The following is a 15000-nucleotide window of genomic DNA, read 5'->3' on the forward strand; positions in this document are numbered from 1 at the left end:
TTCAATAGGTAACTTCTTTTCTTTCAATTTTTGATGGATATTTTGTAGATAAAAAATGATGCAGATTTTGTTGAACTGTTGATTCCATGTATTGTTTACCATGGAGGTGAACAGTGAAGAAATACCATGTTTTGACCAACTATAACCATGATATAAGTCCCATTAGCGAAAGCATGAAATATAGTAGGGAAATGGTGAGATGGTGAGGCAACTCTGCCCCTTGCAGTTCTACTAACATCTTTCTAGAATTAAAGGCAATAAAACGTACCTACTCTCCCGCATGTAAATAAGCACATCATAAACTATTTAGCTACACCATAATATGATGGACCTACCACTTGCAGAAGTTAAAATCAATAATGGATGCTATGTATGCTTTTTAGCCATAGCTGTGCTACTGTAACCATAGCTGTATTACATAGCTGTAACATCACAAAGTAGATTCAAGTACAAGCTCCTTTTTATGTAGCTTAGGCCCATAGCAGTGCTTCTCAAACCTTGGGATACGTAATATTCTTGCTTATTCAATACCATATTTATAAAGGGACTGGAAAATAAAGATTAAGGGGAAGTGATGATCATTTGAAAGGTTAAATGCACTAGTTTGGTTTAATAGGGGAATAATCCTGTATATTTAATTGATCAATTTCACTCCTTTCAATTTAAGAGGGTGCTGGCATTAAAGAACGACAAGAACCACTGGCTTGTAGGGATATAGTAGTACTGTTCCATCCATTTTCTTTTGTAATGTGGAGCTGTATAGGATGAAAAACAATATGAAATACCTACTCTGGAATTCTGTATGCAAATAAGATGTGTACAGAGGTTCCAAAGATGCAAAGGAGTAGGTACATAAATGCCAAGACTCCAGTACCATCATTAGTTATCCTGACTGTGATATATTTTTCCATGAGCTTACTCACATATAATCAATGTGTGATACACAAACATATCCAGAAATCAAATGTACTATTATGTCCTATAAATGTTGATAAATATAGATAGCAAATGCATTGTCTGTTCATGTTTGAGTGCATTGTCTGCACTCTATCTTGCTAGAACATACCTTGGGGAATGTTCCAAGATTGGGTGCAGTTTATGGTGTTACAGGAGGCAGTACCCCTTTGCTTTTCCATATATGTTTTGTAAAGTGCTTTATGATATGGCCTATTCTCATATCTGTTTTTTTTGTTTGTTTTTTCTTGCAGTTACTTCATTCCTTTTCAAACTATTGTTTTTCAGCATTGATTTTAACTAGTATGAATGGAAAGTGTACATCATAAGGAATGCATTTATACCTGTTTCATTAGCATCAACAGGCCTTTGAGTAAGATTTCTCATTAGTTAAATGTGTTGTGTGATTTTAATCAGTATTTTGAGAAAACAAATAAGATTATAGTTGTTTATTCTGAAGAATATTATGGACAAATAAAGGTTAGCCTTATGGCACGAGTAAGTCTAAGTTTGTCTGATGTTTCATGTTGTAAAGTTTCATGTTGTAAGAGTTGCAGTCCTGTGCTGGAAATGGGTCAGAGGGAATCAGGGATGAGGGAAATTAGTAATGAGTTTTCAAAGATTAATTAATCAATGTTTTTTTCATTTTAAAAATATATGGCCAGTTCTCTGCAATTTACCTTAGTGCACAGTAAAAACTCATAATCAGTAATGTATACTGAATGCTTTTAGTAAATATTTTGTATAAATCTGGTGACCAAATATTTTAATGGCCCTGTCCAAGCTCATGAGTTTCCACTGTTGTTTGGGGTCACTGCTGTGGTTGGACATCATGTGGGTAAGGACCAAGCTCAGATAGAGTCAACACTCTTAGGCACACTCTCACGAGTCACCACTTGCTGACACAGGCGATCTCGCCAAAGTTCATAAAAGCTTGGGGAAGCATCTCCTCCGCAAATTTGGCTTATCCTTATTTGTATGTTTATGGTATTGAAGGTTCATCTCACCGTAAGTGAATAGTAGTTGTAATACACTTTTGAATGAATTACTCTTTAGCCCAATGGTTCTGGATTATCTGTGATCCTTGGTGTTAGGGACCTCTGCATACTACTCACCTTGCTCCTGACAGCTCACATAGTGTTTTACTTTCATTTACTTATGTGTTTGTTTTGTAGATGTTTTAGTTGTTATATATGATTATATGTTTTTACTATCTATATACTTATGGTAACCATTTTAGTCATGTACATATTTTATAGTCTGGGCTTTATATAGGAGATTGTATCTTTGAATAGTATGTTTATTATACTCATTATAGATTATGCCATGATAGAGATAAAAGTTTATTTTTTGGATTTGGATTTATTTTGAATAATGAACTTATATTGCAAAGAGAGTCTATGTAATACACATGTAGAAAACCAAGAAAATCATGTATATAGATACATTTTTTCCCCACAAATTCAAGGAAGAAGTAAAAAGATGCAAACTGCAGATAAGAACTGTATCATCATGATAACCATTTCACCACATGAAACAATTAATTTCTCCTATATTATATGATTAGCTTAATTGTTACCATCTTTGTCAAAATCACTATAGACCAAAATCAGCCTCATCAATCACCAATAATCACATAAGCCTTTTTTCATCATTTGGGTAATTAGAAATATCACTACAAATAAGATTCCACTTATCAATAACATGAAGTTATCAACAGTACTGACACCATTTACCATTTTTCTTACCCACACTCAGTAATGCATGTATAAATATAATGTCCTTGGCATCTGGACCCATAGTAGAGAGTGTATGCATACATAAGTGTTTTTATGGATGAAATTAATGTCTTAATAAATTCTGCGAGAGAGCAGAAGATATTATTGCTTTCCTATATCCCCTTCCTAAAATTTGGTGAATATATGATGTCTTATTTCTTTGTTGTGTTGTGTTGTGTTGTGTTACTGAAAGTAAATCACATGTAGGATTAACTATAGTACATTATCCAGTAATTGTTTCAAGAATTCATATACTCTTAGTTCTCACGTAATGAGAGGGTACAAGACGAATGACCATGTTGTTAAACAAGGGACTTATCATACAGGTATATCAAGCATCACGAACTATGTGCTGTGTGTTTATTTTTGGATACTGCTTTAGAGATTGTTTATTGTTCATAGGGTGTATACTTTTGAAATTCATTTTTTAATAAAGGAAACATAATCTTTGTAATATCTCTTGCTCTTTGTTTTGACTGACATTGTATAATATTGACTGAGTGTAGTTGCAGGCTGATAAAATGCACATATATATATATATATATATATATATATATATATAATATATATATATTATATATATATATATATATATATACATATATATATATATATATATATATATATATAATATATATATATATATAATATATATATATATATACATACAAGTCAAGTATCATATATAGAAGCATGTAGTTATTGTGTTAATTATGTCAAATCTTTTTGATGAACTATATTAACCTCTACCTTCATTTTATGTGTGTGGTTATATATTGGAAAAGTAACTTTCACATATCCCATTTAATGAAGTAAGAATACTTTCTTACCATTGCTGTGTTTGAATCCAGAATGACTTTAATCTCATTCATTCAACACACATTGCATTGATGGCTGATTAAGGTTACAACCAAGGATAATTCTCAATTCTTGTCTCCAAGTTTTGAAAGCCAAATTCATATCTTAAATGCATCCCTGATACAGTGATGTGTATTAGGTAAACCAGCACTCAGCTCAGTTCAGTTGTATAAAGTCTGGGAATATTGTGTAAATGGTTATTGGCACTTAGATCTGATATGTACTTTCGTTTCATATTGAGATAAGATAATTGCAGAAGATTTTACCTTTTTATTGCTCTGAAACATACAGCTTGAATTGATTACATGTATAATTTGATTTTATCATGTAGTCATTTCTAAATGAAAGAGGAAAGAATCATATATCTGTAGTTACTTACATTGTAACCTAAGATGAGTATGTTTGATGTGGGGTGGGAATACAAGGGAAAATTTGTTTACATACTTCTATTAAGTTTTATCTTGATCCGTTCTATAAAGGTTCCTGAAATTAAGAAAACATGTGAAGTTTGATAACATATCAAGGAATGAAGATCAAGTAGCTAACATTAATGTGGATTTAGATTAAAATAGATTTGGGTGGGAATGTATGGATATAGGTGTAGGGATAAGTATTCCTATATATAAACTGTTTAAAGGAATTTATCATTACATATTACTCATGTATATTCATGTATTTATGTAGGAACTATTGTGTTTAGATAAAAAATTGTTTGCATAGTACATGTTGCATAGAATACTTTATATGGTAAATTCCAAGGCTGGAATTTATTGCTGAATGGATAATAGCCTTAATGAATATAAACCAGTTTCTCTCACCTTATATTGGAGACTTTTATATTTCAATAAAGTACAAATGCTTTGAGACATGTACTTTGATATTCAGTTTGATTACAAATTATTTTGTCAGAACTGTCTCTTTTGCAATATATTAATAGATTTTAGACACAAAAGTGTAATTGAAAGAAAATGCAAAAAGTTTCACTGTATGCCAATTACAAGGATTTGGTGGCATTGTTTGATTTTACATTATAATTAATATAATGTATAAGATTGCCCAGTTACATTTATTATATTACATAATATTGTTGTATATTATGTATAAACTGTATACTTGTGTGTATATCATATCATTATGTTGATATAATATACACAAGATTTAGATAAAATCAGTGTAACTAATTATTGCAATATCAATGTTTTCTACAGCTCATTTTTTTTTGTCATTATTTGATACTTCAGCCAAGTTGCACATGTCCCGAACTCTATGTGGTTGAATACACATACTTGAACTCTTAATTTTACATTTTATGAAGGAAACCACATGAAAATGCATAGAAAGTTTAGGATTTAGAATTAACTGAATAATGCTTGATATCTGTGAAATAATAATTTAATCACTCTCTCTCTCCCCCCCCCCCCAAAAAAAAAAAGAAGAAGAAAAAAAAAACAATTCATAAGATGTCAGTGCCAGAATCTGACGAGACTTTAGCTGTAAATTTAAAATGTTTCATTCAGGTCCTCCTTTTTTTGTATTGCTGTCAAAATCATATCAAATGATGATTAGAGATCTAATTGACTGTATGTATCTATTTTCAGCATGGATAGAGTAATATAGAATGAAAACTGTATTTATACATTCATACTATCTATTTATTTATCTGTCTATCTATTTATCTATCTGTCTATCTATTTGTCTTTCAATCTCTCTATCTCTCTATCTACCTATCTATCTATCTATCTATCTATCTATCTATCTATCTATCTATCTATCTATCTATCTATCTCTCTCTCTCTCTCTCTATATATATATAATATATATATATGTATGTATGTATTATGTATGTATGTATGTATGTATGTATGTATGCATGTATATATGTATGTATGCATGTATGTATGTATGAATATATGTGTATATTTGTGTGTGTACATGTTTATGTATCTATCTATCTATCTATCTATCTATCTATCTATCTATCTATCTATCTATCTATCTATATACATATATACATATATACATATCTATATATATATATATATATATATCTATATATATATATATATATATATATATATATATATATATATATATATATATGTAAATACTTTATACATACATATATACAGTACTGGTATGTTTGCACACATTTTCACTGTTGATAAGATATATAGATTCACTCTTTGTATGAATAATGTAGTTATATTGCTAGTTATATTACTGAAATGAGTGTTACTGAAATGAGTGTTTAGAAGATGAAAGTCAAATTATTTCTGCACAGAGGTATTCAAGTGGAAATAGATTGCACTCTTGGATTTGATATTTGATGGCAAGAGAGTGACTTAAGAAAACTGTAAAATAAATCTTTTGAGCTAAGAAGCTTTTCTCCAAAGTTTTGAAGGTAGTTAAGACTTTAGTAAAGCAATGCAAAGATGAAATATATTTATGTATGTAAATAGAAGGTAGCACATGAACTAATATACACTATACTTTACTTTCCCTTGTTCTCTCTCTCTTTCTCTTTTTTTCCTATCCCCCCTCTCTCTCTTTCCTACCCCCCCTCTCCTATCTCCCTCTCTCTCTCTCTCTCTCTCTCTCTCTCTCTCTCTCTCTCTCTCTCTCCTCTCTCTCTCTCTCTCCTCTCTCTCTCTCTCTCCTCTCTCTCTCTCTCTCTCCTCCCTCTCTCTCTCTCTCCCTCTCCTCCCTCCCCCCTCTCCCTCCCTCCCCCTCTCTCTCTCTCTCTCTCTCTCTCTCTCTCTCTCTCTCTCTCTCTCTCTCTCTCTCTCTCTCTCTCTCTCTCTCATTCTCCTCTCCTCTCTCCTTTCTCTCTCTCTCTCTCTCTCTCTCCTCTCTCCTCTCTCCTCTCTCCTCCCTCCTCTCTCCTCTCTCCTCTCTCCCCCCTTCTCTCTCTCTCTTCTCTCTCCTCTCTCCTCTCTCCTCTCTCCTCTCTCCTCTCTCCTCTCCCTCTCCCTCTCCCTCTTCCTCTTCCTCTCCTTCCTATCTCATTTCTTCTTTCTTTCTCTCTCCTCTTGTCCCTCCTCTTCTTCTCCCCTCTCCTTCTCTACCTCCTATTCTCCCAGACTTTTGTTCAAATTCGGATTATTATAATCTCTGATCAAAGTTCAGGTGCGCGTGTGGTGCAGAAAACGAATTTGCATATACGATTGCAAAAGTTACGCACTTTTGAAATCAGTTTTTTTTTCTTTCTTTCTGTCGTTAGGTGTATGTTCTTGATGTTTTTTTTCTATTTTATTGTGACTATTTATAATGTCTTAGTTTAACCTTGTTAAGTATGTTCATCAAGTTTTGCCGAATATTCTGTTATTGTATATTTTTCACGTCTTGTTCTTGTTCGTGAGGTATGTTTTTCTTGTCCGTGTTCCATGTTCTTCGTGTTTGGTGTGATGTTCTCCAGGCTCGGGTGTCACGTAGTCATTGAGGGTGAATTAGTAGTAGCAGGTATGTTCTACTATAGGGTGAGGAGTTATTTTTGCCGTATTATTTTTGGCCATCAGTCAGGGCGGAGTCGAGGGCGGGCGGTGGAGGGCGCACACCCCGTACGCACGCTCGTATGTTTATCTCAACAAGGTCCTAAACCCCTATGTTAGGTAATGTCAAGATGTGGCATGTCGCAGTAGTAGCGTAGCCGTATGTGACTAAACGGGGATTCATAACGTAACGACCGACGTGAGTGGTGGGTATGTATGTATGTCAGCTGTCATTATGGCAGGGGATGTTTATAAATAGAGAAGTGATTTAAACGGAACTTTTCGAAGCAGAGAGAGAGAGAGGGAGAGAGAGAGAGAGAGAGAGAGAGAGAGAGAGAGAGAGAGAGAGAGAGAGAGAGAGAGAGAGAGAGAGAGGAGAGAGGAGGGAAGAAAGGGAGGGAAAGAAAGAGAAAGAGAAAGAAAGAGAAAGAGAAAGAGAGAGAGAAAGAGAGAGAGAGAAAGAGAAAGAGAAAGAGAAAGAGAGAGAGAAAGAGAAAGAGAAAGAGAGAGAGAGAGAGAGAGAGAGAGAGAGAGAGAGAGAGAGAGAGAGAGAGAGAGAGGGAGAGAGGGAGAGAGGGAGAGAGGGAGAGGGGGGGAGGGGGGGGCTGGTAATCGGAAGGTTTCATTCACTAGAAAGGAGCTTTTTTTAGGGGCTGAGGTGGGTAGGGTAAGGGATGTGGTTAGGGGTAATATATATTCAAGTCACGATCTTCTTTTTGTGCTCTGGTTTAATTAGCGACATATGGTTGAAATGGGGTTTTAATCAGATTGATTTGATTTGAAAAAATAATTTGTTCCATCACTGTTTTTTTTTTTTATCGAAAGGGGAGGGTATTTATATTATATATTTTAGTCTTGATTTTTTGTTTTATCACTGACATTTAGACAAATTCATTTTATTCAGTTTGACTAAGCAAGACATTATCTATGCTTTTTAACTTCATTTACATATTCGGCCTCTTGACTTACCCGTTAATTCTGCGAATTGTATGGTTCATAGGCCTATAGCGATTCCTGGCCGCTTGAAATCCTTAAAGAAACATTTGGCGATCTCATTCTCCTATTGTATGTTGATATCGATGATAAACGTGATATGTGCATTTGTAATGATAATAAGATGTGAATAAGGATAAAGCGAAGATATGAAAGATGATAACCATAAGAATATGTATATTGCTAAAATTGTAATAATGTCAATGAATATAGTGATTGTAGCAATTAAACTAATGATGATAAAGATGATTATTGACAATGTTGTATAGCTTATTCATTACTCATCTACCTATTTTTATCAGAGTACTTATTGTTATCAGTATACTTGTAAGAGGGTGCGAGATACTATCAGTAGGCCTATCAAAAGAAATCGAACCAGTTTCTACATGGATTTATGTTTTTCCTATAATTACCATCGCTAGAGTAAACAAGCTATCAGGGTGGATCCGGATACTATTAAAAGAATAGAGAATACCCCCCCCCACACACACAAAAAAAGGCCTAGAAAATATCAACTTAAAATCGTAGCAGTTTAACATATATGTAGATAAACTTGTCAGCAGTTAATTAACCTGTCAGCATGAGGTTCTTGGTCTAAGCGCTTCATGACAGTACCTTGTTTAAAGTCGCGATTAAAGGCAAGAAAAACATCACCTTATGCTATACTTTCTTGTAATACGCTAGGAAATTGCGTCTGGGATCTTGTTGTATCTTTTTAAAAGGGTGAAACTTGGAATTAGTTATTAGTTAAGTTAGGGTATTACAAGAGAAGAAGAAGAAAAGGGTGGTGATGATGAAGAATAGGGAGGACGAAGAGGAAGAGAAAGAGAAGGATGAAGAAGAGGAAGTGAATGGTGAGGGAGAGAAAGAGAAAGCGAAGGACGAGGCAGAGGAAGAAGAGAAAAAGATAGGGTAAGAAAAAATAGCATAGACGACAATTCTCTTTTCGCATTGTAAATGTACCCGCATCACGCTAGGTAGAGTTACGTCAATCAAAGATGATGCCTCTACAGAAAAGTTATGAATAAGAGTGACTAATTCCACAACGGCGGATTTAACACCTTCACCATAATCTATAACACGTAATATTGATGAAGATGCAATATCGAAGCGTTAGTTACATTTCTTGCATTGTGACATTATTCATGATCATTCTTACCTATCTTACATTTAGTCACATTGGACTCCAGATGCCCCGAAGGCCATCTGGCAGGGAATGTTGCTGCTGGCTCTCTGTGGACCATTAAAAGAAGTCGACTCAACTCTTTCATCATGCTTGCCATTGCAGCATTTATTGCTTCCCAGACACGCATGAGTTCTTTGCTTGTTTAGCGGTTCTTTTGTTGACCGTTGGATCAAGATTAGCCGCTTATCTTCTTCGATCATTTTGATTATCATTGGAGAAGCGATAAGTTCTGGGATATCTTGATATGATTTACCTCTTTTTTTTTCCTTTTCTTTTTCTTGTTTATCCTATCTGTTTTTTGAAAGGGTGATTCGATTTTGTATGGCATTAGGAGGGGATAAAGTACTCGCGACCTTCTTTCTTTTATTCATGTTTATTTTGATTCAATAATCCATGATGATATAACAGTCTGAAATATTTTTTGAAAATCTACTGCGTCATGTTTGCATACAATTCTCTTGTTTTCTTTTCTTTGGCAAATTTTATGGTCGTTTATAAAACATATATACAGTTAATGATATCTCCTACGCCTTAGGAATACTGTTTTCTTGATTAAAATCGTGTGAATAATTCTTAGCAGGAAATGGAATGCAGGTTGTTTATTTTAGAGATGAGGCTTGTTTAAGTCTTTACTTCTGAGTCAGAGACGATTTGCTTTTGGAAGTCCGACACTGACATTTCTCTCATTTGTGTCTCTTTAATTATAGGTGTGCTGAGTGATGGAATAACTGACGATGTGCATAATGACTATGGTAAGTGCGGCATAGCGTTAATATTGCTTATAATGGCAATGGTGCAAAATAAATAGACATGGCAGTATTTTTGTTGGTTTTAGATAAATACTATTTACTTTACTTAAACCCTCTCGGATATTATGATTCTAAAGTGGCCTCGGCTGTTTATTTTCTTTCCGGTTTACACGCGCGGGTAAAAGTTGTGTTTTCTAATGTCGCCATAACCCTATTTTAAACATGTAAAATTTCGTTTTTATTTTATTCGGCTTCCGTCTCTGCAGATGCATTTACGCGCAATTTATTAAATCTAATATCGTCTCCATTACATAAACATATCGTAAACCGCAGTCTGGCGCGAGCGAGATTGCGATTAAGATTACAGACTTGGATAATCTTTTAATGAATGAAAATGAAGATTAGGTGATTACAAGGGCCATTATCTCCGCTTGATGGCGCGTTATGAAAGTGACACACTAATGGAGAGTTCTTTATGTCATACTTGGATCGACCCGATATTCAGTGTCCCGGGAACGGGAAGGTGGTGACAGGTCAGAGATGGAGGGACGAGGGGGAAAAACACTAACGGAAAGGAAGGACTTTTTTAAGTGGATGTGGAGAGGTACGAAACGTGTTTTTCTGTTGTATATTACAGGGAGTTATTGCCAATTAAATGAGGCAGGTGATTGATATGATATGAAGGAACAGAAACATTGGTTTGGAGTAAAAAACATTGTGATTTAAAAAAGGAAATACCGTGTTATTCAACAAAGTTATTGGCAATTAACCCAAGTAAAGAAACGATATAATGTAATAGAACAAAACTGTAGGTTGCTCTTCAAGCGCCGATAACCAAACGAGACGAATTCTAGTAACGTGCATAAAAACGACATTCAGATGCAATGCAATCGAAACGGAATCAACAGCGTCTCATACTAGCGGTAGAGTGACTGCAGTGCTTTCGCAACTCAAGGTGGAGAGACTGCGGTAGAGTCTTGAAGCAGGTCGATGCCGATTGCCGAGTTGCCGCGGCTTCGGGCAAGGGAGGGAGTTCGCCGGCGAAGGCCCAAGCACTTCCGCCAAAGTTTCGCTTCATCAGCGTCGTCGGTGCAAATGCGGCTCGTAGAGGCGAGAGTTGCCTGGGGAGGAAATTCGGGGAAGGAAATAGTGTTTAGATTTTTTTTTTCATGTTGAAAAGTAGGAGGTTGAAGGATTTGGATGCCGTTTCGAAGGGATTTGTAAATATATGAAAACGTTTTTTTGTAGGTGAGGGTGGCGGAGGTTCATTTGCAATTTGAAGGATTAGCGATAAGTTAGTGATATATCTGTGTTACGTAAATTAGATGTTACATTTTTTTTCGCTATTTTTCTCACACATAATGCGATCATAATTATGTGAGTAGGCCATATGTGTAAACAAAGGCCAGGCCATATACTATTAATGTCAGTTTCTGGCCGCTTGCCGGATTCGAGATAAAAATTCAATGAGTATTATACCCAAAATCCTATGAAGAAATATGAAAGTTCTCCCTAAATTTAAAGAGCCATCCACCAAAGAAAACGTAAAGTGGGCGGCGGCTGTCGGCTCAAGTTGGTTGTGGGAAGCATGTGTGTGCGTGTGTGTGTGCGTACATGTGTGTGGATGTGTGTGCGTATGTTTGTGTGCGCGCGCGTGTCACCTCGCACCGCCAGTACTGTCTTAGGTGTGAGTAGTGTGAGGACGCGCAAGGCCGCTCTCCTTCAGGCTTCATAAGGACTCGCACGTGGAGTCCCAGAGGAAGAGAGAGAGAAAGAGTGACAAGGCGTCGGGTGATATTGTTTCGTGTTGCGACTCTGATTAAACGATACCGAAGTGATCGCTTGCAAACCCTCTGACTGTGTTGATCCCGAGTGAGAAGAGGAGGTTTTGCAGACTTGATATTAGTGGGATTGAAGAGGATGTTGCTGAGATTGCACTTTGATAAATAATCTTGCGGAAGAAGAAGAAAAAATAAAAGGTAATACTAGAATAGGTTGAAAATACGTTCGTGCTCAGATTTTTCTTCCACACTTGAAGTTTTCTTGCAATTGCACGCACAGGCTGTGTCTGGTAATGTATTATTTTCTTCTTTCACTCTTACCTGCAATTGCCCGTGTATGTTGCTACGTCACCATATGATTGCGGATGATAGTGAGAAGATATTGATGTGTGTGTCAGTGTAGGAGCCATTATTCCAAGACGTTTGGCGTTTGAATGAAGGAGAGCTCGCCCCTTTGCTTCTCTAGTTTGAATATCTTTTTTGAAAAAATAGGGTTGTTTTTACGTCTCTTTTCTTTTATATGTTTACGGGATTTTGATGATTGTTTTCTTCGATTTTTCTTTTTTATATTCCTTTTGAGATACATTCTGGGTCGGGATTTGATGTGTTGTTGGAATACGGCGCCCCGGTAGGTAGAAGAACGAGGCATTGACTTGGTTTTTCTTTCGTATGTTCGGATATTATTCCTTTGGGGGAAGGCAGGAAGAGGCGAGTCTCCGAGGAGAAAGGAAGAAATCGGGAAGAAGGATAAAAAGGAAGAAAGAGGGAGGATGTACACTCGATTAAAGAGCGTAGGAGAAAGGAAATGTAATTAGCAAAGTGGACGAAGAGGAAGGAGGAAGGGGTGGAAGAAACGCGGGGGTAGGGGGTAGGGGTGGGGGGGAGACAGGAATAGGAACAGGAGGAGAGGAGAAAAACGAAGAGGAAAACAAGACGTGGGAATGCGGAAAGGAATGGATGGGAATGGAAGCAATGTGACATGAGGAAGGGGAGAGATAAAACAAATGAAAGAGGGAGATTGGATCAGGGAAAGCACGCAAGGAATCAGAGAGAGAGAGAGAGAGAGAGAGAGAGAGAGAGAGAGAGAGAGAGAGAGAGAGAGAGAGAGAGAGAGAGAGAGAGAGAGAGAGAGAGAGAGAGAGAGAGAGAGAATGGCAATCAAGAAGCAAGGGAAATAGGAAGTTTGGAAGAAAGAAAATAATCCGGAGGAAGATAAAACGTTCACTGAACTTTTTAAAGGAAGGCAGATGAAACTGTAGTTTGAAAATAATGTATAGTTTCAATGATAGTTCTCAATATAGTGTTCACTGACACAACACAAACGGTATATTGAGTTTATTTTCATCAGTGGTCGAAAATATACTTTGGTCGTAGAGGCAACATACGTACAAACACGCAATATGCCCATTTGCCCACAGGAGAAAAATCAACAAATGGAGGGATCTGCTCATAATCTGAGGGTTAAATCCTCGAATGGGGTAGAAAAAATACAGGGAAAATGGAATCCGTCTAGAATTTTAGGAATGTTAGGATGGCCCACGTTAGGCATACGTAGCTGTGCATGGAGGAAGAGAAGGCGGAAGGAACGAAAATAAACAAATAAACAAGCTCTTCCTCTACAAACGTCGAGGCTCGCTCCGAGACGCCGCTCGCCCGTCGCCGCGTCCGCAATCATCGTCCATCAAGGCCACTTCCGGTCCTTGTCTCCGTACCTCTGCATATTAATGAGCGACGCCTTGATTACCGGTGGGCAAACCGTTGCCAGCGAGACGGCCTCGCCATCCCACGTGCGAGTGACAGCGGGCACGGCGGGGGTACCGCTGCGCCGCGCGAGGGCTTCGTTATAGCGAGGTTACGGAGCACGTTTAGCGGGGTTTCGGTCGCGGATGGTCGGAGGGCTTATCCTGAGTCGCTCCCGCCGTGGCGAGGGTTCGGATTTTCGCCGGGGCTTCTGAGGGTGTTCCTCGTCGTCGGTGGGTGTGATGAGGGAGCGATGGGGGTCGGGGGGGGGGGTGAGAACGAGGCTACTGCGGAGAAAGGAGTTCGGTGGAGAAACTTCTTTGGAATGGGGTTGGCTTCGGTGCGGGTTACGGCCTTGTGTCGGGTCTGTCTGTGTCCTGTTGTGCCTGACTTCCTTTGGGTCGGGTCTCGGTGGTGGCACGGTGCCTGCCCCTTTCCTCTACCGGGGCACTGTGGTCTTTGTCACTGACTTCTCCAATGTTTGTGGTAGCTTTGCGTTCCTCCGCTGAACTACTGCTTCAGAGATGAAATCTGTCACTGGGTTCCAGTCGCTTTTTTCTCTTTTTCTCGTCTCTCTCTCTCTCTCTCTCTCTCTCTCTCTCTCTCTCTCTCTCTCTCTCTCTCTCTCTCTCTCTCTCTCTCTCTCTCTCTCTCTCTCTCTCTCTCTCTCTCTCTCACACACAAATCTTTTTTCTGCATATTTATGTTTTTAATTTCGGCAGGACTTTTTTTTATCGTTTACCATGTTTATTTGTTTATTTCATGAAAGTCGTATTTTTTGTATTGTATTCCTATATTGTTGGTTTCTCGTTTTATTTTACTTTATTTCACTGCAGCCCTATCTTCTTTCTGTCTACTGCTCGTATACATAGCACATCTCACTGGTATCTTGTTTTCACTGTAGCCTCCCTACATTACCCAGATTTCACCTTCCGACTATGCAATTTGTACCTTCCCTCTCGCTTTATCATCGTAATCCAAAGTTCATCCCTGCTGTGAATCACAGCCTCCCCCTTTCACCCTCAGCTTGCAGTGCCGCTATCTGAGCCTGCGCTGCGAGAGCCAGGAAGTGGGATTAAGGGTTGGAGATAAGGAAGGCACCGTACACGCATTGCATAGTGTCAAGTGCACCGAGCTACCTGGTGCCACTGACAGATGGTGCAACCAGACACGGTTGATGGGCAAAGAGGATGTTGATATTATCTCAGTTTTACTGAAAGAAACGAAAATGAGGAACTCCTGTTTGATCGTATCTTATATAATAGTGTCGGGGCCTTTATTTTTTTTCTTGTGTCGTTGTTTATTTATTAGTTTTATTGTTGTTGGTATTTACGCTTATTGCGCGTTGCTGGACCTTTTTTTTAAATGCACCGTAAGTGATATACTGATACACCAGTGTGAGGCTAGTTGTGTGTGTAATGCGTGCGGATTAGGGTATGGTCGGGGGCGGGGCAGTTTGGCCACTGTTTGTCA

The 15000-nt window shown here is 37.6% G+C and overlaps 1 protein-coding gene across 5 annotated transcripts in view; it reads left to right on the forward strand.

The window, feature by feature from the left end:
- The window catches only part of LOC122263163 (uncharacterized), a 278554-nt gene that overhangs the window by 2441 nt on the left and 261113 nt on the right, over positions 1 to 15000 (forward strand). For 3 of the 5 annotated variants that reach the window (XM_086554098.1, XM_086554102.1, XM_086554103.1), the window contains exon 2: positions 9965 to 10009. The exons of 1 other annotated variant lie outside the window; for it this stretch is intronic. The gene's annotated coding sequence lies outside the window, so the exon portion shown is untranslated. Of the gene's footprint in view, positions 1 to 9964; positions 10010 to 11675; positions 11986 to 15000 lie in introns of those variants that run through there. One more of the 5 variants, XM_086554100.1, reaches the window with a different exon arrangement.

This window comes from Penaeus japonicus, unplaced genomic scaffold, assembly GCF_977035675.1.
Source record: "Penaeus japonicus unplaced genomic scaffold, GWHDUDI00000001_assembly GWHDUDI00000029, whole genome shotgun sequence".
NCBI lineage: Eukaryota > Metazoa > Arthropoda > Malacostraca > Decapoda > Penaeidae > Penaeus > Penaeus japonicus.